The following is a 27,278-nucleotide window of genomic DNA, read 5'->3' as shown; positions in this document are numbered from 1 at the left end:
TGGTCCTCACACTTTAGTATTGATAAATTTTGCTTTGGCTATATTGATACAATATTAGAGAGCCCTCCTTTATGTGTATATAATCGTGTACATACTCTTATAAACTCGTACTACATTCTTACTCATGCATACTCGTACTAGTTCTACATTGTTTTTATGGTTTTTGTTCATTCTTTAAATGTTTATGTAAAAATTATCTATACTACATTTGTTAACATTTGGAAAATTGTTTGTTATTTTTTGTGAAAATAGAGGACAAAAATTTTAGTCTGGCTAAACTGAAATTTCATGCCCTGTTTTATACGCATAAGTTATAACAATTTCTAATTGTGTTTCATTTTCTTTCCTCTTTTAATTTAAGCAAAATGTAATGTTTTAATCAAAATACTTATTAGAAATATCAAAAACAAGAGGAAAATTTCTCTTCTTCAACAGAAAAATAGTAGTTATTTCTATAATTCAACAATGTATTAACCAATTGTTATTTTTCAGTATTGGTATTCCTTGCATTTTGCATATGTAAAGAAAACTCTAAATTTTACTGAACAATGATGGCAACAATATAAAAAAAATTATCTTCTTTAATAATATTTTAATTGTTTTAGCTGACTGTTTCAGTAAAGATAATTTCGATTCACAAATTAAACTGTTATTTCCAGACCAAGTAAAAATACGCAAATTGAGTTTGATATTTCAAATATGAATAGATCTTTAATGACAGAGTTGAGTGAAGAATCTGATATGAAATCATACTGCGATGATAAAAGAGCAAAGGATGGCTTCGCTTCTGTGTTGCAAGATCGAGGAGATTTTAAACATCATAATGCTATGAAATCTAGTATTGCTGATTTTGAAACACCTGTCAGTGTTACGGATTTCTTTCGCAAGGGTTTTTCTGATTCTAGCCAACTATTTGGCAAAGAATCCACTTTTGTTGATCCAGAGTCATCAAGACATGACTCTTATAAACCACATTTACCATCTGATTGTGGGAATGAGTCTCCTGAACCAGAAGCAGAGCTGAGCTCGTCCGATGAGTTTGGTTCCAACTATGAGGGTTTGTTGAAATTGCATCATGTTATCGCATCAATGGAAGGTGTCTTCAATCAATTTCTATCAAAGTCACATAATAATGGCCTTAGTGATGAAGAAGCATCTCAAGAAGATCTTGATGTAGAGGAAACAAGTATTGCCGGTTGGAAAATATCGAATAGTACCACAGATTCTAGCCGAAAGATTCCATCTGATTGCAGTCAAATGACTGATGAAGAATCCAGTGACAGTGAGGAGGAGTTTCTTTCCATCACCTCCTACACTGATTATTTACGGTCACCTAATTACCAACCGGTAGACTTGGCTAAATTTGTCACGAAATCATCGTGTCCTAGCTCTGATATATCATATTCTGCGTCTGATTTCGAGAAAGAGTTGCTAGATCCTGAAGAAATGCTGAGTGCCGACTATGAGCCACTTTACAACCATGAAGGATTCATAGACTTGTATAATATTCTTCTGGAGAAAGAAAATCAAGTTATGATGGAATCAGGGGCCAGTAGTCTTGGAAAGGATGAAGCAACTGTAGCAGCTCACCAAGAAGTAACTCCCAAAATCAGTGAAGAGAAAAAGCTTGTGGAAGATAGCGTGACGAAATCTACACCAAGCGAACCAATAGAGGGATCTCAGAAACGTCGGTCCTACCATATGAGAATATCATCAATTGGAAGAATTGGACAAGCTGTCCGCAATGCAAGCATCCGCTTTCTCAGAATGTTTGCTTGTTGCGGAGGATATTAGGAGTGATTGTTCTCCAACACCTCAACTTGCATTGCATCGTTCTGAAATTGAGTGTTATATAAGATTTTAAATGTCTTTTACGAAATTATGAAGAAAAAATGAAACTGTTTGGTGATTTTGGAAAGATACCAGATTAGTGATTTTTAAGAAGAGCATTTGTGAGGAAAAAAAGAAGGAATATTGACGGAATTCATGCAGAAATGACAGGATTGCAATGCACATATTGGATATATGAAGGGATGAATATTCATAAAAGTTTGATGAAGTAGATTTAAATTTAAAATAGTAAAAGTAATAAGATAAAGCTTTCAGACAAATTTGGCAAAAGCAGATTTAAAATTTTAAATAGTAAAAGAAATAAAATCTTGCACAGAAGTTGAGTTTGATGGATAAGTTGTACAGAAAATAATGAAATTTGGCAAATAGAATTTTTAAAAGTAATAAATTAATAGAAATTTGGCAAAAAATTCTGAAATTCAAAAAATAGTCATAAGATATTGCACAGGAGTTAACTTACGCGTACAGGATGCATAAAAAATGTTTAACAAAATTGGCAAGACAGATTTGAAATTTAACGTTGTAAAACCAACGAAATAAAATATTGTTTTTAATAAGATCTGGCAATAGCAAAATGTTTCCCAAAATGACTAAAAATATTTTGTAAAATTATTTGAAGGAATAGCATAAGAAATTTCTCTCATCGTTCAAACGATTGCACAATCATTGTATTGTAATAACTTCTGTATCCCATTTAAAATTAATTTAATATTTTAGATATTTCTGAAACTTTTTATTCAGAATGACTAATATTTCTATAGAAATCAAAATATTTAAAAATATTTAGTATGCAAGATAATATGCATAGTTAAAAATAATATCTAAAAGTTTTAATTTTAAAATACATATCCTGTATATGTAGAACAGAATTATAAATATATCCTTACAAAACAAAATAATAAAGTGTAATAAAAATTATCTTTCCAAATCATTTCCCTATAAAAACACATATTTCTTTACAATAATTAAGCTGTCTTTATTTAGAATGTTTTTGCTATTGTGATGATTGTGCTGTTGTTTAGATGTTGAAACTTACTGCCAGTTTTTACTTACCTAGAAACTTACTGCCCTCTAAAATAAGAGTTAAAACCAAGTATCAGATCTGACTCTGCATCATTTTCACCATCTATTACGTAAAAATTGAAAAAAAAGTGCAAAAAATTATGAATATTCATCGGTCTGAGTATTTAGCATGGAATGTTTTTGATTGCTGCGACGTTGGATAAAGCGAAAGATTACTGAATGTCAGATGTTGGGCCTAGAGAAATGTTTCCGAATGTAAGATGTTGTGCCAAGAGAGAGCTTTCTGAACATAAGATGTTGGACCAGAAGAATGTACTTAAAGGATGAGATATTAAAAGTTTGTTTGGTAAAAGACTTTTTCGTGCAAGTTGAGGTTTGGCCGTTGTTATGATAAGATATTTAAAAAAATTCTTTCAATATTGTGAATTATCAAATTTAAATCAAAAATTCATCAATTATTTCGTGATATTTAACTAATATTCGGTCAATAAATTCACACATTATTTGGCTTTTGAGAGTTCTTTATTGTTAAAGTACTTAGAATTATATGATGTTATATATTTCAGTGTTTGAGAGTGAAGTTTACTTTATTTAGACATCTGTCTATCTGGCTGTCTATCTAAATCACATCTGTTCACATTTTGAAAATTGCTTATAGTATTTTTTTGAAAATAGTAGAGAGCAAAACTTTTAGTCTGACTAGTGCTTTAGAATTGAAAATTCATACCCTGGTTCTAAGTACCTACCTAAAAATAATACTGAGGATTTGATACATTATTATTTGATGTAAAAGACATTCATCATCGATATATTGCTCCAAACCCTTCATGTACAAAATGTATAGTGAGCAAACAGAAAAATGTTTGTACCTTAAACAACTGCGATCTAGCGATCTCATTGCTCTATAATTGCATAATTAGATCTCTCTCTCTCTGTCTCTCTATCTCTATCCTCTGTACACTTCAAGATTTTTTGAGAGAAATGGGGGGATTCTGAAGGGGAGAAATATTTTTTTTTATTCACAAAAATAAGGCATATTTTCCGATGTGTATTTTTTTTTTTTTTTTTTTTTTTTTTTTTTGCGCGCGCGCTGTACTGAGTAAGACCAATCTCAATACCGCGATCAGATTAATAATTTAGAAGTTATAAGTGTTTTGTGTGCGAGAAGCACAAAGTTGCACTTTTAACGATCTAATCTTGCTATCTAAAATAAGCGAGAAGTATTTTAAGTATTTTCTCACACTGAGTAGAATAAAATTATACGCAAGTCATAAGTTCAAAAATTACAAGTGTTTTTATTAGACCCGAAAATAAACACTCGCCACGTGGCGAGTCATCAAAAAAAAAAAAAAAAAAAATGGCGACTTAAATTAAATAAACAACCAGTCACTTTTTCCCATCGTTTTTGTTCTTTCAAATCGTTTTTTTATGATAAAAGTACATCAATGCCGAAAGACTCTCGAAAACAGAAATTTTCATTAAAATACTCATCTTCTCCATTCAAAATTTTGATTCTTCAGAATCCATCAATCAAATTGAAGATCCATCAATCAGAATCCATCAATCGATATCCATCAATGGAGAGATTGATGTGAAAGGAGAGTTCTCTAACGTATTTCAAAGTTGTAAAGTATACATTAAATGTATTTTGTCTCCTTAAATACGTATTTTTAAATCAAGTTCCTTAAAGTCAGTATGTTAAACTAAATTTTGTCATATATTTATATTATTTTTATTGTTGTATATACTTTTTAAATCCGTAAATTATTTTTCATATGAATTTATCCAATTATCGAAAAAATATAATTTAATCTAAACAAAACGTTTCAAACAGTGGCGGCTATTAAATGAAAAGGACCTATCAATATCGGTCACAGACTCATTAAGTTTGAGGAAAAATTGGCTACGAATTCATTAGAGTCTACCCGCCACTGATTACTAACTGTAAATTTAAATTTTCTGGTCTAGTTTTTTTGTATAAGAAGTACTACTTTTGACATTTTACATTGTTATTTACACACTTGTATGCACTTTACATTGTAATCTAGGCATTTTCTGAACATTTGAATTATATTTTCCGACACAATTTTTCAGGCTGAACAGAAAAATGTTGAGACCATCGGACTAATAGTATGAAATTTGTAAACGTTTTTATGTAGCAAAAGTGCAATTTTGTACTTATTTACAATTATTACTCACAGTTATGCGAACAATTAAAGTATTCTTTCCTATGTATTTTTTCGCATTTAATCGAATGAGACCCAACTTGAATCAAAAGAGCTAATATTACAAATGTTGAAGTAGGATTTTTTGGATAAAAATTGCATTCAACACATATAAGTTATAAATTACTAGCACAGTCCTCTCGAGATTGATGTCCATTAAATCCAGCGTAAATAATTACATCTTAAAATATATTTACATGTTCAAAAAATTTCTGATTAAATATATATCATTAATAGTACTTAGGCCATGGTGGTTCGGGAGATAGGGCTTTCGCCTTCCTATGAGGTGAATTGGTTCGAATCCCAGCGATGGCGGCGAATCCCAGCGATACAAATTCCGCATCAGGCTCTCACCGACCACACTGCTGACAAAAAATATCCTCAGTGGTAGATGGATCATGGGTTAGAGTCCCTTTGCCGTCAGGCTAATAGTGGGAGGGCTTCGTACTTTTCCTCTCCATGTAACGCTAATGCGGCTTTGGTTCTATCAAAAAGTCCTCCACGAAGGCTAGTTTGTCCCAATGCTTGATCCAGGAATTCCCTTGTTTTCTGGAATGGGTTCAAAATTACAAGGCTACGGAATTGAACATTAGTAGTCGTAAATTCAATATTGGGTCGGCTGTTAAACGACTGTTAAAAATAAAAATAATAATATTTAAAAATTCTTACAACTTTTGAACTATTTGATGTTTTATTGACTTTTGTACAACTTGTTATTTTGTATTTTGTATAATATTGAATTCAGCGTGAAAAATTACATAAAAATAATTTCACATTTGCTTATGTACCAATATCAGAAGCGTAAATAGTAATTTGTAATTTTTTGTATAATGACGCCAGAAAACTTTTTGTCAAAAAATGTCATGGATGTTATTTTTCCAGCGAACCACACTTCTTTTTCCTATAATTACTGAACTATATCACCAAGCAGCACACGGAGACTTTTTTTTCCGTTTTAATTTATTATTTAAAGAAAAAAGAAATAAACTTGAACATGATTTGTTCGTTCGTATCAAAGCAGATTTTAACTAAAACGCATTTCTTAATTGTATCAGTTCATAAAATTTATCAGATATGTACCGGGTCCTAAACTTTTGCCTAGTCCGATTCAAGTTTCAAATGCTAAGCCGGTGCCCGGTGGTTATTTTCCAATCCAACGGCGTTTAACGACCAGTTCACCAGTTTGTCATTTAACAAATTTTTAAAGAATTAAAAGCTTGCATTATAATTGCGACTAACCTCAATCAACAGAATAATCTTCAAAGAAAGCGAGTCCTTTAAGGCAGTTGGTTTGTCAATTTGCTAACCGGTGAAAATTGAATCTTTTACACCTCCAGTTCCGGGTACCGGGCAAAAATGTTTTCTGTTACCTGTTCCGGGTACTCGATAAAATTTGGATCTATTACCCGGGAGGGTATTAAAGCATTTATGCAAAACAATATAAATACCGTTATAGTTTTTTATCGAACAAATATTTTCTATATATAGTTTAAGAAAATTTATAATGCGTCTATATAAGTAAAAACTTATGCTTCTTTTTTTAATTTTTAGATTTTATCAAAAAGTTTTAAAAAAAAGTTTCTAAAAGAAGTTTGGATATGGAATGACTAACGTAAAACCTTGGACTAACTTCTTTTTAGGTATCTGCTGATAGTGGACTTTATAATTAATTCAATTTTCAATAGCATTTCGTTAGATTAACTTCTGTTAAATGTATGTTATTTTAAAAATATTTTAACAAAATGACGGTACATGAAAGGAAATGTTTTAACTTTCGAATAATTAATTCTTAATTATTCGATAACTATAAAAGTAATTTATGTGCTATAAGATTTGCCTTAATAGAATTATCTTAAACTTTTAGATATTCGATGATATATTTTACACTTTTATCAATGTTTATTAAAAGGTTCATTTAAAGAATTTGCTATCTTTCACGATCTCCGTTTCCTAGTAGTTATGAATCCCCATAAGACAAAGCAACATCTAGAATAGATCAATGAACAAAATAGGGGATAAATTTGTTCTTTTGGAAAACTTAATCTATGAAACTAATTGATATATTTGCATTATATGGAGGGGAAAAAAAACTCGAAAACCTCCTATGGTTTGATTCAACAGCTAGAGATTTTTAGTAAAATGGTTGAAAATTTAATTTATTGAGTTATAACTAGTAAGAAACACTCTTTCTAATAAAAATTTAGTTTCAAGTTACTGATGCCACATTTATTTTGACATGTTTCTTTTATATATAAATAGAAAACAACTGGTACTAAAAATGTAATATAATGTTTCTAACAAAGTGTTTTTGCTAAATTATGTAAATTTATATATGTTTTTTTTAAAATTTACCTACAAAAGATTTATTTATCAGTTTTCGTTAAAACAATTGGCTTGTTTTCAACATGTGCTTTCATTTACTAGGACATTTATCTCCTTCAAGAATATCTAAATTAATCACTAATCATAAGACTAATTAATATGTCATTCATATGAAAATATTTACGTTTTGTCTGCAGCTGTTGTCCATTTTTCTTCTATGAAATGCTATGCCTGAAAATTGATATAACAAAAATGTATTACTGTATTTAGTCTTAAAATGTATTACTATACAGTACGCAAAGGAAATAAACTGATCACCCAGAATAACTTTTGAATTGGCGATCAAAACTTTACGTTGTGGGATTACATCTTTATGGTCCGAGAATGTAACCACAAATATGCTAATTGATTAGTTCAGGCGATATTTTATGTTACGAAATCAGACACGAAAATTTACTTTCTCTGAATAAACATACCTTTTTTCGACGAATTCGGATTTCTGACCCCCAAAATATAGGGGGTTGTCGCAATCTGGGAAATGTGATCCAAATAGTTCGGCCAGGAGAATTTGGTCCCCTTTATGTTAATTTTACTTTTTGCGTATTTCTTTATACCTCGAAAAAATTTTAATCGCGTTGAAAAAATTTTCACACCATTATAAAATTCGCTTATCCAAAGATAATTTCATGCAAATAATAATTTTAAGTAAGTATTTACAATATTTTTATTATTATATTTAATATTCGAAAAAATTTGAATTATACGGTATACAATTTTTACATCATTTTTAAAAAATATATATTTACATGGAAAAAATTTGAGCAAAATCGGTCGAACAGTTCTTGAGAACTCGAATTTTGAAAAAGTCGTATTTTCAAATTTGATTTCTCAGAAACTATTCGACCAATTTCACTCAAATTTTGTAATTTGTCATTTAATATTGCGTTCCTTAAAATTATGCAAACATTTTTATATCTTACAATACGAAATATTCTCGACTATTTTTAAATAAAATAATAAAAAATATTAAATACATATTAAAAATTTTATTTTACATGGAATTATCTTTAGATAAACAAATTTTACAATTGTGTGCAAAAAATTTTCATTTCGTTTAAAAAGTTCTCTAGATGTGGTGAAATATGCAAAAATTAAAATTAACATTAAGGCATCCAAACTTCGGAGTGTTCTCCTGACCAAACTATTGGGACCATATTTCCCAGATTGCGACTGCCCCCTATATCTTGGGGGTCAGAAATCCAAATCCGTTGAAAAAAGGGTATGTTTATTCAGAGAAAGTATGTTTTTGTGTCTGATTTCGTAACTTAAAATATCGTTTGCACTAATTAATTGCTTATTTGGGGTCACTCCCTCCAACCTTTATGATAGAGTCCTAGAACGTAAAGATCCCATCATTAGATCAAAAGTTATTCAGGGTGGTACTTTTTAATTTTGCGCACTGCACATTATTTTCTGAAATTAAACGTTTATTAACTTTAAATAAATATCAATGCAATTCCCTATTTCTAATTTTGTATTGATTCAAGTATCATATTAATTTAGTAAAAACAGTATTCTGCGTTTAGTTTCTGAATATGCATGTCCTTATCCTAACCTCTCTTTAACGAACCCCTATTTTCTTATTTCAAAGGAGTCCACTACTCTACCACGATTTCTTTCAATCAAAATTCGGTACTCAAAAAAAAAATATGTTGAGCCTTAAATATGTTGAGCCCTTGTTTCAACTTTATTATTAAAAAATTGATGGAATACGTGGATTTTCAAAATTACTATTGTTTTTGTGAATAGATTTAAGATTGCTATAAATCTGAATATGGTTAGTTAGAACATAAACGAGTGTTAAGTTACCGGCACTACATGCCCGGTAAAACTAATACCAGGCCTTTAGTCTAAAAACCCGTACCAGTAAATAATACAACTAAAACCGTTATAACTTTTAAATAGATATAACGGTTAATGTAACTAGATAATATTTATTAACAATGCGGTATTAGGAGTTTTTTAATTCCTATACAAAAATCTTTCCGGCTAGGTTGTAAAACCCCTGACACATTAAAATAGTGTGTTAAGAATTAAGAATAAAATGTGATCGTTTAGATCATTTGTTTTAAATAAGTACAAAAAATAAAAATCTTAACTACTTAGTAATGAAAGCCTGCTAACCAGTTTAGAGCCGTTTACAGTAATCTGTTATAATTTGACTTTATTACAGATAATAATTGCAAAACAATCTTGACTGCAAAAAATCGTAAGTTGCAGCGATAACTAGTGGCCATAATTATTAGAAATCACAGCAGAAATTATTACAAATAGGCATCACATTAGAAGTAAATATAATAGCCATAGTGGAAACCCGCCAGCACGGCAGGGGGCGCTGCAGATTATCAGAGCAACTGCACACGCACCTCAAATTTAAAGAGAAAAAAATAGCAAAAAAAAATCCTAGCACCAAAAAAAAAAAAAAAAAAATGGAGTAAGCCAAAAAAAACTAAAAAAAAATACGAAAAAGGGATGTTTTTTTTATCTTCATTTGTAAAAAATAAGGGATCATTTTCCTTTTTTTAAAAATTAGATGCCGAAAAACGATACTTAACTTTATGTTCATGTTTCTGATGATGGTATTTTATTCGAAAAAACTTAAATATGGAGAGAAAAAAAACAGAACACCATAAATTGCAATTTTGTTAATCATTTCATCATTTAAAATGAAAAGGTTTTTATCATCTATTATATTATCATCTGCGAGTTCACCCTTTCTATCTGATTTCATTAAGCCTTTGTTTTGTCTCCTTTTAAGCAAAGCTAAAAAACGAATGCATAAAATTCAAATTAAATTTAATCTACATGAAGTTTTTGTGAATAACTTTATTGTGTACATGTTTGCAAATTGTGCTAAATGTGTTAGATTTAGCTTAATTTTTACAATAATTATGTGCTTGACAACGTTGAAGTCAGAAAAAGTTGTATTTTTGGAGATAATGCTACAGCTTGATTCAGTAAATTCTGCTATAGGGATCATAATTTAATTTACAAGTAATCATGATGAGCAACAGTCTTTATCTAACTACTAAGAGTAAATGAAACAAGAAATGAACGAGTTAGTTGATCAAAATGTCAATGAAGAAACGAATCAAATTTCAACAAATATAGGAATCAATGAATCAATAAGTCAATGAAGGAGCGAAACAAGGTTTGAACAAATCTATTAAAAATGTTTTTCCGAAACTATTTTGTTAAGCAAAATAAAGAAGCCACAGTTTAACTGCCTTAGACTCGAGGCAAAACTAAAAATTTAAACTTTCCTAACTCGCTCGCTGCAAAAATTTATCGGACAAATTACTTAGATATTTTAAAAGTTGCTATACTTAAAAATAAATAAATAAATAAAAACGTTAATTTGGAGAGATTTTTTTTCACCGTAATGAAAATTATCAAAATCAATGAATATCAATGAATTCTCAATTTTTTTTCAAATTTTTATAACTGTAATTTTCGGTTCATTAAAGTGTTACTTTCATTTTTACAAAATTGACTTATCTTCAAATTAATGATTTGCTCCATTTTCAGAATTAGCAGAGATGGCGCAGGCTGAAGATAAGCTAACTTGATCTAACAATCATGAATAATTGTTGCAATTTCTCCCATTTATATGGTTGTTGCAGAAAATTATCATTCTACTATGGGGATTATATGTAAAAGAAATAAAACCATTGTTAAAATTGTTTATTCTTTACCAGTAAAACAAACATTTTTAACTAAATACTATACCTAGATACTATCTATATCTATCATAAGAAAGTGACATTAGTAAAATCCATAATGTAAAATTATATTTAAATAATTTATAACAGCATTCAAAGAAGCGAATCGAAAATACAGCGAACTGTAAGTATGTGACGTCATAAAACGTGTTGATGAACCGAGGAAGAAACTAACTCGGGAATAGAGTAAGCTTATATTCTATGAGAAACGATAGGCTGGGATTTTAGTGGCGTCATCTGTCGATCCCTAAACTAACTACACAATTAAGTTTGATTGTATCATTGTGTTGTTTGACAATACCAAATTTTAAATCAAAGTTGTTGTTTTTTTGTTAAAAAATTAATTTTAAATGTTAATTAAGAGTAAAACAATAAAAATTTTAAAATGAATTGTTAAAATGTAAATTATAACTAGAGGAATAAAAAGTAATTTTGAAGATCCTGTGCATCCTGGAAGAAATATTTACAAGAACACCATCATTTTTTTTTTTTTTTTGATGGCGTCAAAGCTAGTAACGGGACAATATTACGTTTTGATGGCGTTTACAAGAACACCATCAAAACGTCATCTCGATGTACAGTGCGCAAAAAAAGGAAGGAAAAAAAAAAAAGGACCACACTTAATAACTTTTGATATAATTATCAGATCTTCACGCTGTAGGTCTCATTCTTAATGGCTCGAAAGGGTGACCTTAAATATGCTAATTAATAAGTGCACACGATATTTTAAGTTACAAAATAAGAAACAAAAACATACTTTCTCTGAATAAGCAACCCTTCCCTCCCCCCAACCGATTCGGATTTCTGAGCTAGAAAATATAATGGATATAACCGCAATCTGGGAAATGTAGTCCGAATATTTTGGCCTGGAGAACTGCTCAAAGTTTGAAACTCTGAATGTTAGTTTATGTTTCGTGTATTTTGCCATATCTCAAAAACTTTTTAAGTAAATTGAAAAAGTTTTGCACTCAATTATAAAATTTATTTATCCAAAGATAATTCCATGCAAAAATAAATTTTAGTAAATTATTTTTTATTATTTATTTATTAATAGTCGAAAAATTTTTCAATTGTAAGGTATACAATATGCTTTACATAATTCTAAAGTATGCATGTAATTTTACATAAATTTTAAAAAAGTCTAATTTGAAAATTAAACTATAATTTTAATTTTACGTCTAATTTGATGTTTAAAATTCGATGTCTCAGGAACTATTCAACCAATTTCACTCAAATTTCGTATTTTAGTATGTAACTTTACTTTAAAATTATGTAACTTTACTTTAATTTAATTTAACTAATTAATAACTTTACTTTACTTTAATTTAAATTACTTTAAAATTATGTAACACATTGTAAACCAAATTCAGAATTTTTTCGACTATAATTTAATAAAGTAGCAAAAAAATAATAAATATTTACTAATATATTTTTTTTGGCGGAATTATTTTTGGATGAACAAATTTTATAATTGCGTACAAAATTTTTTTGGTTCGCTTGAAAAGTTCTCGTGATATGGCGAAACTCACAAAAAATAAAATTAACTTTAAGAGGGCCAACCCTTGAACCGCCCTCCAAACCAAACTATTGGGACCATATTTCCCAGATTGCGGCTACCTCCGATATTTTAAATGTCAGAAATCCGAACACGTTAAAAAAAAAAAAAGGTATCTTAATTCAGAAAAAATACGTTTTTGTGTCTGATTTCGTAACTTAAAATATCGTTTGCACTGATTAATTTGAAGTCATCCCCTCGAACCATTAAGATTGAGACCTAGAACGTGTAAATCCGATCATTAGATCAAAAATTAGTCTAAGCTATCCGTAATTTTTTATTTTATTTATTTGAGACCTAGAACGTGGAAGTCCGATCATTAGATCAAAAATTAGTCTAAGCTATCCGTAATTTTTTATTTTATTTATTTGAGACCTAGAACGTGGAAGTCCGATCATTAGATCAAAAATTAGTCTAAGCTATCCGTAATTTTTTTTTTTATTTATTTGAGACCTAGAACGTGGAAATCCGATCATTAGATCAAAAATTAGTCTAAGCTATCCGTAATTTTTTTTTTTATTTATTTGAGACCTAGAACGTGGAAATCCGATCATTAGATCAAAAATTAGTCTAAGCTATCCGTAATTTTTTATTTTATTTACTTGAGACCTAGAACGTGGAAATCCGATCATTAGATCAAAAGTTAGTCTAAGCTATCCGTAAATTTTTATTTTATTTATTTGAGACCTAGAACGTGGAAATCCGATCATTAGATCAAAAATTAGTCTAAGCTATCCGTAATTTTTTATTTTATTTACTTGAGACCTAGAACGTGGAAATCCGATCATTAGATCAAAAGTTAGTCTAAGCTATCCGTAATTTTTTATTTTATTTATTTGAGACCTAGAACGTGGAAATCCGATCATTAGATCAAAAATTAGTCTAAGCTATCCGTAATTTTTTTTTTTTTTTGCGCACTATACATATATATTAAGACCACGGCCAGATAACAATTCAATTGTAGAAAAAAAAAGAAATCTAAAAAAAAAAAAAAAAATTCCTCTTATTATTTTACCTTTATTTATACAGCTAAAGAATAAAGGTTCTCCATTTTTTTCCCCAGAAAAATTTCAGACTCTCATTCTTTCTTATTTATATTGTAAATACAGTTTGAGAGTAATTAATATTTTTCTTAATTCTCAGGGAAAACACTCCAAAAAATCTTATTTATAAAGAACCTAATTATTCACGATGTTATCATAATGATGTTCACTATAAGATAGGGGGGATATATTCTCATTTATGATAAGCATTTTTGTATATTATTAAAATGGCGACAAATTTTAATAACGTCGCCTTATTGGCGAATAAAACAGTATCAGGGAGGGGAGAAAAAAAGTGCTTATCTCTTCATATAAATCGGATATCAGAGGTCGTTTAAGGGGCGACAGAACTATTATTTTTATATATGGAAGGAAGATTTTTCTCAAGCTGTGGTGGTTGAACTCACGGAGCTTAATTAAATTCCTGCCTGTTTTTAAACCTCTTCATTTGGCCGCCACATTCTTGGCGAACTTTTCCCCGCTCTAATGTATACAGAAAATATATTCTGGGGACATTCACAAATTGCTCTGTCTCTTTTTTTTTTTTCACCTCCCCTCTCTAACACATTTAATCTGGCCAAACCCAGACAGTTGTTCTTAGCTCCCTCCTCCTCCAAAAAATAAAAAAAATAAAATCACAATAATAATTGGATTGCCGTTTACTGTTTTTATTATGAGGAAAGTTCATATTAAATGTGAGGATTAATTATTTCATTAATCCTAACTATTAATTAACTTAGAGTCATAAACAAATCGCCATTTTTCTGAAATTTTTTTCAAAAAATTTTATTTTGAAACTTTAAAAGAGAAGTGGATAAAAGAGAATTTTGTCAAAAAATGATGCGCAAAAACCGATTTTAAAGAACTAGAGCATAAAAAGAAAAACTATGAAAATTAATTATCTACAATCTCATAAAAACAATGCAAAAACAAATACGAGAAGTTTTTGATAAACACAAAGATATTCTGAAATTATATAATTCTGTTAGCAGTATTTGTTCATTTTATTTCATTTTATAACCGTCGTTGTAATTATATAATTCTGTTAGCAGTATTTGTTCATTTTATTTCATTTTATAACCGTCGTTGTACAGCCGATCCAATTTTTTTTTTTGGGGGGGGGGTTTACGAATACTAACGTTCAACTCCGTAACCTTGTAATTTTGAACCAAATCCAGAAGACAAGGGAACTCCTGGATCAAGTATTGAGAAAAACTTTGCCTTCGTGGAGGACGTTTTGATGGAACTAACCCGCATTCGCGTTACATATTGAGGAAGACCACGAGAGCCTCCCACGGTTAGCCTGACTGTGAAGGGACTCTAACCCATGATCAGTCTACCACTGAGGATATTTCACGTAAGCACTGTGGTTGGTGCAAGCCGGGTGAGGATTCGTATCAACCAGTTATCGCTGGGATCGAACCCGGGTCACCTCATTGGAAGGTGAACGCTCTATATCCTGAGCCATCGCGGCTCTCTGCTAGCAGTATATGAAATTTGCGTTCAAACCCAAAATTTTCTCAAGACTATTAAGATTGTCTTTACTGAGGATATTAAATATAACTTTGGACAAGGCCAACAAAGAGATCAAGTTTATCAAATTATCGTTATGTAAATACAGATTGCTCCATTATTACTATCTTTAGTATAGTGTTTCAGAATTCTTGTGAAAAAATGAAATATAGATATCGAAATTAAAATCAAAAATTCATATTTCAGCAAGAAAACGAAGACGCTATCAAAATCTAACGAATCACGACAATGGAAGTCGAAGAAACACCAAAACCAGTTTCTGGTGAAGCTCAGAGGGGGGTTTGCTAATAATCACCCCTCGCCTTGTCCTCTGATAATAAAAACGGTATTCTCAAATTCGCTTTCCTCAAATTTCGATAGTAGATTTTTCTCGTTTGCATTTTTATGAATGACCCCCAATGTGTGGATTTTTTAACCCTTTCACGTAGATGGGACACCGGTGTCCCTTTAAATATTTCTTTCTGGTGCTGTAATTTCAAGTAAAAATACATTTTGGTATTTTTTCTTTATTTTATGAGAAACAATCTAATAGTTACTTAAAAAATCGGCTTGATAATCGGAATTATAATTTTACTAAAATACAAAACCTAAAAAAAAGTAGTTTGAAAATTTTTCTTACCATTCATATTCAAAAATGTATCAACAATTGATTTTGTAAATTAAAGTAATAATTTCAATGATGAATAACTGCATCTATTAAATCTAAATAAATGCAAATTCGAAAAATTATTGTTATGAAGTGAGCCGTGTTTGGAAAATTTCACCTTTAACTCCAATAAAAGACACCGGCGTTTCATGCTGTATGTTATGTATTTCATGCATAACAATAAATTATTAAAATGCTAAGTATAATATTTTTCGCTTATTTTGACCTAAATTAATACAAAATAATAAAAAATTTATAAAAAATATCTTTAAAAAAAATTCTGCGTAAAATTGTTATCTACATTTTGCGTAATAATCTACATTCTGCGTAATAATTTTTGCGTAATAATTCTGCGTAAAATTGTTATCTACATTTTGACAAGAATTTTGTTGTATATTAGGGGCAGTCATTAGGGAACACCCTATATGGTACCTTTATTAAGGTGTTTCGCCTCTAATATATATAAGAAATCTTGTTAAAAATGAAATAAAAAATATGTACCTAATAGTACCTACAATAGAGCAAATACCTAATATTGCCTATACTATATTATTTTGCCTCTGATGCCTGATGATGTAAATCATCAGGCTTTTGATGGCTGATGAAGACGAATTCTGCTTCCGGCTCGCACCACCCACTGTAGTGACGTAAAATATTCTCAGTGATAGACGGATCATAAGTTAGAATCCCCTTATCGTCGGGCTTACAGTCGGATTCCAGATTGCCTTTCTCCATGTTACGCAAATGAGAATTAGTTCCCTCAAAAAGTTTCTCCAGAAAAGACAGTTTGTCTCAATACCTGATTCTGCAGTTTCCTTGTCTTCTGAGTTGAGTTCAAAACTACAAGGCAACGGAGTTGAATATTGGTAGTCTCAAACCAAAGAAATATGTGTCGTCTGTTTTACGCCAGTTATAAAATGGTGCCTACATTGTTCTAATTTGAAAATGACCGTAAAGAGCCTTCAAGCAGGTCGCAGTTTGGCCATCCTCGTTATAAAATAAGTCTGACGAAAAAAAGTGGGAAATATAACGAAGGTACCTCGTGAGTAATAATAAAAATTCCACAAGGAATATTTGTTATGATGAGCAAAGTATTAAGGGTTCCGAAAAAATATAAGGAAAAATGAATGAATAATAAAAATTCCACAAGAAATATTTGTAATAATAAGCAAAGTATTTAGGGTTCAGAAAAAAATATAAGGAAAAATGAATGAATAATAAAAATTCCACAAGGAATATTTGTAATAATAAGCAAAGTATTTAGGGCTCAGAAAAAAATAAAAGGAAAAACATTCCATTTTATATTTCAAGCCTGTATTGAACGGTGCAGAAATCTTTTTAAAAAATATATACTCTCTGCGCAAACAATTGTGTTTAATCGTTTTAAAGTAGTATTTGCAAACGATAATCTTCCATTGAAATGAATTTTAAAAAATAAACTTTTTCTTCTATTATCTCTGATAAAAATTGAAAAGTAAAGAATTAATCCGCCAAAAAAAAGTCTCTAGAAAAAGAATTGAGTGGTAATGAATTAAGTCGCTTACGAGTAGTTTCGCTGCGTTAATTAGTGTTTAAGGATCGCTTTATTTTTAACTTCAAGAAAATACTGAGGAGGGGAAAAAATAAAGGATTTTTATAAACGTCGGCGGAGAACTAAAGCCCAATGTGTATTAAAAGAAACAATGGATTTCTTTGTTCTATGAAAGCGATGGAACAAGCGCCATCTTGTGTCCGGACCTCCGTGTTGCCGTGGTAAAGCCTTAAGCTTAAAAATAGTGTCGCTCTGTGTCAACAAATAGTGCTATTTTGTTCCTTTTCATTAATTGCAAATGAAACGCCTTTAGCTGTATCTGCTAAAGATAGCTTGAGTTTAGTTGTCTCTTGTTTAAGAGAATATAAATCTTACATCTGGCGCAAATAGAGACGAACAAAGTATGTTGCGAAAATTATAAAAGATACCTGCTCACTCTTTCTCCTCCGGTGATTAATCTATGTGAACACTTTTTTCGTTGCTTTGATAGTTGGTTGTATTTTAATTAATTTTTGTTTTCAAATATTAAAGAGGAAAAAATTAGATACTGTAGAATATCGATGGGATCTTAACTAGAAAATAAGAGTAAAAAAAATTAACAAACTAAATGCAAAATAAAAATATTTTTAGATTACTAGTTTAGACTATTCCTAAGAAGCCCGATAAAAAAGAATTGTTAACAGATTGCAAATTCAGACGCTGCAAGAAGTTCAGGGCAGAAAAATATTTTCAGATTAATAGTTCAGAATGTTCCAAGAAGTACTATTTAAAAAAAAAAGTTTTGAAATTACAAATGGAGACGTTACGAGAAAAAGAAATTCCATACCGAGTAAATTTTTTCAAATTAACAAATTTGAAAGTTACAAAAAAAAAAAAAAATCCTTACCGAAAATTATTTTCAGATTGCATTTTCAAACTGTTTCGTGAAAAAATAATTTCATATAGAAAAATATTTCCTTTTCACGTATTCTAATTGTTTCGTAAAAAAAGAATTTCATATAGAAAAAATAGTTTCAGATTGCAAGTTAAGACGGTTTCGAGAAAAAGAAATTTCATGACGAAAAGGTGTTTTCAGATTACAAGTTCAGACTGTTTCGAGAAGAAGAAATTTCATGACGAAAAGGTGATTTCAGATTACAAGTTCAGACTGTTTCGAGAAGAAATTTTATGACGAAAAGGTGTTTCCAGATTACAAGTTCAGACTGTTTCGAGATGAAGAAATTTCATGACGAAAAGGTGTTTTCAGATTACAAGTTCAGACTGTTTCGAGAAGAAGAAATCGCATGACGATAAGGTATTTTCAGATTACAAGTTCAGACTGTTTCTAGAAGAAGAAATCGCATGACGATAAGGTATTTTCAGATTGCAAGTTCAGACTGTTTCGAAAAGAAGAAATCGCATGACGATAAGGTATTTTCAGATTACAAGTTCAGACTGTTTCTAGAAGAAGAAATCGCATGACGATATGGTATTTTCAGATTACAAGTTCAGACTGTTTCGAGAAAAAGAAATCGCATGACGAAAAGGTGTTTTCAAATTACAAGTTCAGATTGTTTCGAGAAGAAATCGCATGACTATAAGGTATTTTCAGATTACAAGTTCAGACTGTTTCGAGAAGAAGAAATCGCATGACGATAAGGTATTTTCAGATTACAAGTTCAGACTATTTCGAGGAGAAAAAATTTCATAGAGAAGAAGTGTTGTCAGATAACAAGTTCAGACTGTTTCGAGAAGAAGAAATCGCATGACGATAAGGTATTTTCAGATTACAAGTTCAGACTATTTCGAGGAGAAAAAATTTCATAGAGAAGAAGTGTTGTCAGATAACAAGTTCAGACTGTTTCGAGAAGAAGAAATCGCATGACGATAAGGTATTTTCAGATTACAAGTTCAGACTATTTCGAGGAGAAAAAATTTCATAGAGAAGAAGTGTTGTCAGATAACAAGTTCAGACTGTTTCGAGAAGAAGAAATCGCATGACGATAAGGTATTTTCAGATTACAAGTTCAGACTATTTCGAGGAGAAAAAATTTCATAGAGAAGAAGTGTTGTCAGATAACAAGTTCAGACTGTTTCGAGAAGAAGAAATCGCATGACGATAAGGTATTTTCAGATTACAAGTTCAGACTATTTCGAGGAGAAAAAATTTCATAGAGAAGAAGTGTTGTCAGATAACAAGTTCAGACTGTTTCGAGAAGAAGAAATCGCATGACGATAAGGTATTTTCAGATTACAAGTTCAGACTATTTCGAGGAGAAAAAATTTCATAGAGAAGAAGTGTTGTCAGATAACAAGTTCAGACTGTTTCGAGAAGAAGAAATCGCATGACGATAAGGTATTTTCAGATTACAAGTTCAGACTATTTCGAGGAGAAAAAATTTCATAGAGAAGAAGTGTTGTCAGATAACAAGTTCAGACTGTTTCGAGAAGAAGAAATCGCATGACGATAAGGTATTTTCAGATTACAAGTTCAGACTATTTCGAGGAGAAAAAATTTCATAGAGAAGAAGTGTTGTCAGATAACAAGTTCAGACTGTTTCGAGAAGAAGAAATCGCATGACGATAAGGTATTTTCAGATTACAAGTTCAGACTATTTCGAGGAGAAAAAATTTCATAGAGAAGAAGTGTTGTCAGATAACAAGTTCAGACTGTTTCGAGAAGAAGAAATCGCATGACGATAAGGTATTTTCAGATTACAAGTTCAGACTATTTCGAGGAGAAAAAATTTCATAGAGAAGAAGTGTTGTCAGATAACAAGTTCAGACTGTTTCGAGAAGAAGAAATCGCATGACGATAAGGTATTTTCAGATTACAAGTTCAGACTATTTCGAGGAGAAAAAATTTCATAGAGAAGAAGTGTTGTCAGATAACAAGTTCAGACTGTTTCGAGAAGAAGAAATGTCATAACGAAGTATTTTCAGATAAGTTTATGGCCAGACTGTTTCGAAAAGAAGAAACTTCAAACAGAAAAAAAAAATTTAAGATTATAAATTCAGATAATTCTGTGAAAACGAAATTATATACGGAAACAAAATTACAGAATACAAGCTCAAACTGTTCCAATTTTTTTTAAGTGAAACTTTTATAGATTACTCCGAGCATGACAAGATTTTGAAGCACCGAAGTCAAATTTGCTGCCAGCTGATGATCTACAGGATTCGGCACAAAAACCCAGACAGATAATTTTATAACTTTATTAAAAAAATAAAGCAGTAGAATATAACAAATAATAATAAGAGTTGACTGTTACTAATAAACTTTTCAAAATGGCCGCCTTTTGCAACGATGCAGAAAAACAAACGCTTATGGAAATTTTCAACAAAAGGCCGCAAGTCTCCCACCTCTAATCTATCCCATTCCTGTCGAAGCGATTGCTTTTATAGCTTCCAAACTTTTATATGACAGGCGCTAGGCTCCAAAATGAACCATATATTGGAACTGAAATCTCGCGAGTAGGGTTTTCAATCATGTCCGAAGAGTGCGCCACTCGTGCCTTTTCGGCCGTGTGAGCTAATGTGGAGTCCTCTTGAAACTTCCATTTTACATTGCAGAAGTGCTTTTTGGCCCACGAAAGTACAACAGCCTGCAGAATGTTCCGCTGGTAGACTTCTTAATTTATTTTAACTTTCTCATCCAAAAAAAAGCCAGAAAGTTTTGCTGCTTGCGCTAATTCCGTCGCAGACCATGACCAACTTTGAATTTTGGCAATGTGCAACAATTGCCGAGAGGCTCAGAGCGTTTACTAATCAAATCCTATCGTTCTGGGAGTTTTGAGCTCGTTGGCCGGTAAAGAACTTCTCATCAGTAAAAAGCAATCTCGCCCATCGTTGACTTGCTCATTACTTCAAATTTCTATACGCGTTTGCGACTCTGCCATCGCTGCAAAAGGCAGCCACTTTGAAACAAATTAAATTTATTTATTAATAAAAATATACTCTTATTATTATTTGTAAATTTCTTTTTACTAAAGTTACATTAAAAATTATTCGTCCAAGTTTTATTCGACGAAGTCATAAAGTCATTTCGTCCAGGTCAATAATATAACGAATTTTTACATTTCTCTTAAATGAATTAAGGCCATTTCTTTATTAATTTTGCTTCATAGTACCATACTTAGGGTATATTTATTTTAATTTAAGTTAGCTCTTTTTACCAAAAGTAATTAAGCAATATTGGCGTCAATAATAGTTCCGACTATTTTTTATTCTTCTTCTAACCATTACCATTACCTAAGTACCATTTTTCCATTAATAGTTTTTTAAACGTAGCTCATTTTTAATTTTAGTAGGTGATAATTACTAAAAATAATTAAGCATCAATAGCGTCAATAATAATAATAATATGGCGGTTTTTTACTTTTATTCCTAAACAATTTACTATCATTTCTCAATTAATTTTTACAGATTTTTATGGCATATTTTTGGCATGCTTGTCATAATTTTGGTATGTATAGTATGGCACTTTTTTTTCCATTTCAATTGCTACTTATTTCCAAATTAATCAAGCATCATTGGCGGCGTCAATAACCATGTATTTTTTATTATTCTCTTAAACGAATTAGTACCATTTCTCCATTAATTTGTTTCTCATTTCACACGCAACTTTTTTTTTTTGTTTCAATTTGTGCATATTACCAAAATAAATTAAGCCTCTTTGAAGTCAATAATAGTATGGCAATTTTTCACGCTTCCCCTTAAACGATAAGTACCTTTTCTCCATCTAATATTGCTTACTAGAACATAGCTATTCTTTTGATTAAATTATTACCTAATGATAAATTTAATCGTGCGTCATTGGCGCGACAATACGTAAATTATTATATGCATGAATTACAATTTTCTTTTCTTAAACTACACTTGATTTTAAATTATTTAGTTTATAGATTCCAGTTTTAAAAAGCATAACTATAGACAAAATTAACTTGTGGTTTCAAATAACTTTAGGAATACTAATTTGGTGACATAATTCGCCATTGATAGCATGTTTATGTTGATCATTGATTTTATCTGACATAACGAATAAAAAGTAATTAAATATTAACGAACGTGCAAGAAAGTTATTTTTTAATGAGAGCTATAAGCTAGTAAATATCACTGATGTAATATTTGAAAGAAAGAAAATGGTCTGCAGCTGTCTCATTTTCATTAATGACGAGTTCTAAGCCAATGGAAAAAAAATTTCATTTTTCATGCGGTTGTAACCGAACGAACTAATTGAAAATTTCGTACAATTTTTAGGATTGGAGACTAAATTTGCCCTTTGCAGTCGTTGTCCTAACTTCAAGATTATAGAACAAACGGTTCTTAATTTATAAGAAACACAGACAGATAGGTAGACAAATTCTTCATTTTATTATTACAGATTATTGAAATTCAGGAGCCAATAAAAGAATATTCAGAAGACATTTCAGTTTAAAAAAAAAAAAAAAAACTTTAAACTTAACGTAAAGGCTCCTTTGTAACTTAAATCACGTTTAGAAATCAATTAAATATTAGTTCTCTATTATAAATCAATTTATTTAGGTAAAAATCATTTAGAATCACATGAATCGCAATAAAAATAAATTCTTCTATTTCCAGAAATTTTTTTTATTTACCAGCCTCAGATACTTTTATTAGTATTAAGACAGGCATATGGAAAAGATACCTACACGTGACGTAGAGTGGGTATCCTAATTGGTTATTAAAACGTGGCATTTGTTTACGTTAGCAACTGTTCTTTCCACTCTATTTCAAGTAAGCCAAGCCCGTCATACATCAATTCTCTTAAGTAACACATTCTATATTCTTACAAAAAGATTCTTACACAAAAAAAAATTTCACAAAGATTTCAATTCCTTCACTGTATATTTCTTAACACAAAGACAGGCATGAATCCATGTAGAATATAAATTAAAATTGCATCGAAGTTGCCAGGTACACAAAACAAAAATTTATCACTATTACAGTGAAATACATGAACAAATAATGAATCTTAGTTAAGTGAAAGTCGCAGACGAGAAAGAATTATTTTACAGCAAATTCGATGTGCGATACGGTGCTGTATTTAATTAACTTCACGTTAATTAACATTCTAACTTATGTGGATAATTTAGCTCAACTTTAAAGCGCCATTTTGTACTTAAGCGATCAGCTGGAGCTCACGTCATAGGTCACATGTGTGAGTATCTGTGATCTTCTTCTTGAAATGCAAGTATCCGATTGTCTGCTCGCCACAAACATATCATTTTATTCCAGCGTTATTAATATAAGCAATGTAAATAACCCTTTCAAGAACAGCGAGTTCAAAACAGCCGCTCTTAATTTTGATAATATAAGCCCCTTAAATTATAACAGTTTTTTTTTTCTTATTAGTACTTCAAATTTCGAAAATGAAAGGATAAAGTCAATTCCTGTTTGTTATCAAGCGCACAATGACCATTATTTATAGCATTTATAAATAATAAAAAAAATAAATAAACATTTTTTTTTTATTTTTATAAAAGGTTTTTGCTTCGCATAGGGTTATGGTAAAATCTACGAAATTTGATATTTTAATTCAAATTTTAAAATTAAGTTATTTTCAATTATAATTTCAAAAACTCATTTCTAAGTGTTAAAATTCCAAGTTTAATTCAAAGAGCATTTCTAAGTATTAAAGTAAGCAATTATTATTTTATTACCGGATTGAAAACTTCATTCGCTTCAAAAGCAAAAAAGTTTAGGTAAAGTCTGGTAAAATCTACGAAATTTAATATTTTAATTCAAATTTTAAAATTAAGTTATTTTCAATTATATTTTCAAAAATTCATTTCTAAAAGTTAAAATTCTAAGTTTAATTCAAGGAGCATTTCTAAGTATTAAAATAAGCAATTATTATTTTATTACCTGATTGAAAACTTCATTCGCTTCAAAAGCAATAAAGTTTAGGTAAAGTCTGGTAAAGTCTACGAAATTTAATATTTTAATTCAAATTTTAAAATTAGGTTATTTTCAATTATATTTTCAAAAATTCATTTCTAAGAGTTAAAATTCTAAGTTTAATTCAAGGAGCATTTCTAAGTATTAAAATAAGCAATTATTATTTTATTACCTGATTGAAAACTTCATTCGCTTCAAAAGCAAAAAAGTTTAGGTAAAGTCTGGTAAAATCTACGAAATTTAATATTTTAATTCAAATTTTAAAATTAAGTTATTTTCAATTATATTTTCAAAAATTCATTTCTAAGTGTTAAAATTCTTAAGTTTAATTCAAGGAGCATTTCTAAGTATTAAAGTAAGCAATTATTATTTTATTACCGGATTGAAAACTTCATTCGCTTCAAGAGCAAAGTTTTCAATTATCTAATATTACGGCCTTCAGTTTCTTGGAATTATTTATTTAAAATTATTATTTTATCTTTCTTTTAAATTTTCCAGCATATATGCAATCAAAAAAAAATTCGCAATATGTGAGCTTTTAGAAAAGTTGCCATTTCTTTTTATTTCCTGAAAAGTAGTGCATTCAACTAAAATATCCACACAGACTTCTTTTCTTGATGACATGCCAAATGTTAAAAATGACGAAATTCGGGATAGGGATCATTTCAAAATGAAGGCATTGTTAGTTAGGAGTTTGCAGACTAAACAAGCATCATCAATTTAAAACTCACTTCGTTTGCACATAGCGTACAATGTCGACAGGCTGCACCTTTAAATATTCAAGTAGGAAAAAAAATGTAATAATAACAAAAAAACTATTTATGCATTGGCTCTGATTGAGGCATCAAACGGATACGGATAGACGAATTATTTTATAATTAGTTACCGTCATTCGGGGGCTACTTTGTGCAGGATTTCGCAGTTTTTGAACTTTGACATGTAAAAAAACTATGTTCATTCAAACTTTACTACAATTTATCGATATTATATTCATAACTGGACTCAGACGAGTGAATTTGATCAATATTGGCATTATTTGTATGTAATATTTACGAATAATAAGTCAAAACATACCTTGCACAAAGTAGCCCCCAAATGGGGCTACTTTGTGCAGCGATAGGAATTCAGTTTAATAATCATGTTTTTAGTAAAATATTGATATAAAATTGTTAAAAAAGTTAATTGTTGACATTTTTAAAGACAAAAACATCAAGATATGTAAAGATATTAGTTTGAAAATAATTTTCAGCGTTAAAAAACCATTTTTTTTTGACGAATTTTTTCTTAAAAAGAATGCTTATTTCAGAACATTTGAGTTTAAACAAAAGGAAACCATCTACTTTTTTTAACATTGAAATGGATGATATTTCAAAAATAATAATTATTACATATTCATTAACATTTACAATATTGATGAATTTGAACATAACATGCTTGAATGAACATGACAGAACTTGCTCTTCAGTTTCTGTCAAAATCACCTGATGTCCTATAAAATATTTTTTTATGAGTTAAATCGTTTGATTAATTCATTAGAAAAATCTTTGTAGAAGAAAAATAATAGTTTACCAAGAAGTTTTACGTGTTTCTTGTGAATTTTATTAGAGATAGCATTTCCGTGGATTTTGTACTTCCGAGAAGCTTCTGCAATCGACATACCACCAGCAACTGCTTGCAAACATTGTTGCAGCTTTTCTAAAGTGTAATCACGGTAGTTTCTCGTTCCAGGTATTTTTTTATAACGTCTGAGCAATTTTCTGTCGAAAAAAAAAACGATTGAAACTTTACACAAAGTAGCCCCAAAGTGCATTTTTTTTCATTTTCCGTTTCTTTGTTATTAATTTTCAAATTTTTTTAACGTTAACATGATATAATTGTTTATTAATATATAAATAAAAAATTTTGCACTTACGACAATTGTTTTATCAACGTCTTTGCATTTCACAGCTAAAGTTTCCACGCACACTTTTCGACATCCGACGTTCTCGGAAAGTTGTTGACATTGGATGAACGAAACACACTCTGAGATTGTTTTAAAATTCGAAAAAATGTTTGTAGTAATAGAAAGAAGAGACTTCTATCTTCAAATTCCACACATTTTTAACGTGAAATAAACATAATACTGAATAGCAGCACTTGAAAAATACCAAATTCGAATTTGCACAAAGTAGCCCCCGAATGACGGTACTTTATTATATGTGGAGATTACGTAAAAGCCAGATTAATATATTTTTTTTATTTCTAAAAAACTTTTTTTTTATTAAGAGGACGCTATATCGTGGGAAAAGTCCTTCATTTTAAATTTTCTTTCACCTATATAAGTAATAAAAAATTTAACACTAAACGTACCATAAACGGTCAAATGACCGTTTAAGAACTTTTGCATCGAAAATGCGCTTATCATCTTATCGTTCTGCACATTTGACTTCATGACTTTTTCTAATAATTAAATGCAGTTAATATTCTATTATTATTATTTTTTTAATATTTTGTTTGTTTCGAATAATACTTGTCGTATACCTATTTCTACCACCCGATCGTTTGACCGGGAGAACAATTTATTGTTTTACAAGGTTATCGGATCAGAAATTAAGATGTAATGCGTGTTCAACGTGTCGCATTCGATTAGTTGCACATTTCTGCAAAGACTGTTGCGTAGTTAGTTCAATCAGATTAACTGTTGATTCAAATTTAAAGAAAGTATACCTAAAATTTTAGATTAGCATTTTTGTGTAAGAAAAAGTAACAAAAATTAAAGGTTTTGGTAAGTAGCTTATATTTTATTTTGATAGCTTTACTTCATTTCTAACTAACTGTTTGCTTTTACCCGGAAAAATGTCGAAACAATCAAGACAGCAAAAGTTCTT

This window comes from Parasteatoda tepidariorum, chromosome 4 (genome assembly GCF_982258835.1).
Source record: "Parasteatoda tepidariorum strain Cologne lab strain chromosome 4, Ptep-v5.0, whole genome shotgun sequence".
Lineage (NCBI taxonomy): Eukaryota > Metazoa > Arthropoda > Arachnida > Araneae > Theridiidae > Parasteatoda > Parasteatoda tepidariorum.
Note: the sequence above shows the minus strand (reverse complement) of the source record.